Below are 3395 nucleotides of genomic sequence, written 5' to 3'. Positions count from 1 at the left end.
ACATATTTTGATTGGACGGGTGGCAAATGTGGTACTGAATTAAAAATGTCTGATTTAACAATTGAACAATTAAATGTAAAAAGGTTAAAATTCAAAAGAGTTCTACTTAGAGTGCTTTATTTGCAATTCAATTTTTATTACTTTAAATTAACAAATTTCAGTTTCATGAGTTTGAATTATTTATTTTCCTTAGAAACTTTTAATTAAATTCGCAAATTTTCAACTAATATCTCTATTCGTTCAGACGTGAGTCATTGCGAAAAAATGTCGGTAAGTTAGGAATCTGGCCGGTATTACATGACTAATTTAAGAAAAGCAAAATAATTTTTTTCGCTTTATAATATAAATATATATATTTTTTTGTTTTTTAATTTTTTATCTATAAATACAATGACTGTGGTAATAATATTGTGCTGTGTATTAACTAGAATTTTCAATGTGCCACATATCCATATAAGGCTTAATTCTTAATCACTTTAGATTAAACTTATAGTCTTCCATCAAAATAAAATAAGTGCATAGACGTTCTTTTTATCTTTTTATTAATTTGAGAGATTGTGATTTTATTTTATAAAATGAGACGAAAGAACGAGAAGAAATCATCTTTAATTGTCGAAACTTCATCCATTTTGATTGTACATAGATGAATATGTAAAAACAATAAAAAGTGATTATTACAATATGACTAAGTTGAAAATTCCTTGAGACTATTTTAAGTACCAATTTTTGTAAAAAAAATTACATAACACATTTTTTAACAAATTTCTAACCCTTCCCTTCCCATTTTCATGTGGTAAGTCGTAAAGTTTTTTTAAACATCTAGTTCAATTATGAAAATTTAAAATGGAAAATTGTTCAATTGTAAAGACTTGAAAAGAATGTAATATAAAAAAAATAAGTATATTTTTCACATAAAAAAGTCTACAGTACTTCCCAAGTATGCAGTATGACGCTGGTGTGGAACGGGAAAAAAATGACAGCCGCCAATGTTGACATTTTAGAATATTTACCACTGATATGAATGTTATTTACATAGGTGGATAAGTTGTTCTTTACATTAAAACAGATTTATATAACTATAATAATTTTATATATGGTGAGATATCAGTGATTGAAGTATGTGTAAATTTATTGCACAAACGAGCCGCATTAAACGAATCTACAATATATGATATTTCACTAAAAAAATTTCTATTCTAGATGTTAATTCTTAAGGTAAATTTTTAATATAAAGAATTAAAAAGAATTAAACTAGATCGAGAAGTACTATGGATACGCTTGAATGTCCATTTTGCTATTTTTTGAGTTTTTGTTGCATGATACGGAAGGGATACTATTTGGATACTATAAGGATATGCTAAAGAGTTTAAACTATACAATGAAACCGTTATACCCAAAGTTTTACTAGCATTCCATTATTTACCAGAAGGAAATAAAAGAAGTAGATATTTGGTCCCTGAAGTTGAAAATTAAATTTTAAACATATTTTTGTGAATTTTAATTAAAATAATTTTATCATCGAGAATTATTATTTTCTTAATTAATTCTTTAAATTGTTTAAAAAATAAAATTATAGAGAAGAAAGTGTTGAACAATTTTTTTGACACACTGAAACAATTGTTTACAAAATAAAATGGGCTGAAAAATAAATTTGTTTAAAAAATAAAATTGTTTAAGAAATTAAATACATCGAACTTCCGCTTTTAGTTACCCCGTTCTCAGTCACCCCGTTCTCGGCCTTTCTAGAACTGCTGGTTCACGCAGTTTCTCAGGGGAGTAGGAGATAGATATATCTTCCAATTGGAAACGAGTTAGGCGGCCCTTACCCTACTGAAAATTCTTATATAAGTTCCTATATAGATTATAGATCCTATATTGGAAATTACATAGGATCCTAAATGTTTCACCTATAGGTGCCTCCTATAGGAAATGACATAGGATCCTATATAGTTGCCTGTATAGGACCTCCCTAATAAGATACCTAATGGTACCTAACTAATGTTAATTAACTGACGGTACCTAATGGTGCGCATGTCTGTAGGTGCTTCTGGTGGACCAAAAAAACTTCTGCGCAGCCTTAGGTACAATAGAATACTACTGCGCATTTGTATATGGTCCCATACAAGAACATATACAGGATCCCATGTAATTTCCTATCTGTGGCACCTATAGGTTCCTATGTATTATATAGGAACCTATATAGCATCTTTCAGTAGGGCACTGTTTACGTTTCTTTCCCCCCGAAATCAGTCCAAGGCCATTTGAAGGCAACTTCCGACACTTGACTAAAAGCGAGAGTTTGGTGTAGATACAAAAATATAATTTAAACAAATAATACAATTTTTTTAAATTGCAAAAATGAATGACTATAAAATGCATTATTTAATTTAGTCAAACAATTAATAATCAGTTAATTAAATTGAATGTAGGGTACAGTGGGGTTAAAAGTGCCAGGGGAGGGAGTGCCACATACGATAAGACAAAAAGAAATAATTTGTAGGGCGGGGTCAAAAGTGGGCAAAGTTTATATTGCATAAAACTGCGCCTGAATTAAATGAGGTATTTCCTTTTTTTTTGCATCAAAACATATATAAGACATTAAAATTCCACATTTTATAACATGTGGCACTTTTTCCCCGTGGCACTTTTAACTCCACTCTACCCTACATAAAGTAAAATCATTATAACTAGGGAAATATAAAAAATTATAAACTATTATCATTGTTACAGTTTATTCCATTATTCTTATAAATTTATACTTATTTCTTCAGAATTTTAAATATTGAAAAAATTCGCAATAAAGTCTAAATTCCTAAGAAACCTAAAGAATTAAACGTAACAGGTGAATAATATAGAAAGGCGGAAGTCTGGGTCTCCCTACCTGAGAACTATGATGAATTTCCTTAGCTAAAATCACCAAAAATTTTGAGCGCCATGCGCTCGCTCAATTATTATTTTTAAAATCTGAAAAAAATACGAAAGAGTTTATCCACTATGAAGACTCAATTTCTAGTATTGAATGGTCAAAATTTAAAAATACGTAATTTTGAACCACCCTAATATATATATATATATATACTAAACATATATTTATTTTTATTATTATTTTACGTAAATTACGTTTTTTAAAATTTTGACCATTCAATACTAGAAACTGAGTCTTCATAGTGGATAAACTCTTGCGTATTTTTTCAGATTTAAAAAATAATAATTGAGCGAGATTATATATATATATATAGATTTTATGCTTTCACGAAGATTCATTTTGATAAAAAGAGATATCTCGGGTTTCACTCGTGTGAAACGTTTCACGTCGGCAAAAAATTCGTAGTTTTTTTACACGAGTGAAACCCGAAATATGTCTTTTTATCATATATATATATATACATATATAT

The sequence above is a fragment of the Belonocnema kinseyi genome, chromosome 5, assembly GCF_010883055.1.
Source record: "Belonocnema kinseyi isolate 2016_QV_RU_SX_M_011 chromosome 5, B_treatae_v1, whole genome shotgun sequence".
NCBI classification, from domain to species: Eukaryota; Metazoa; Arthropoda; class Insecta; order Hymenoptera; family Cynipidae; genus Belonocnema; species Belonocnema kinseyi.
This window is presented reverse-complemented; position numbering follows the sequence as displayed.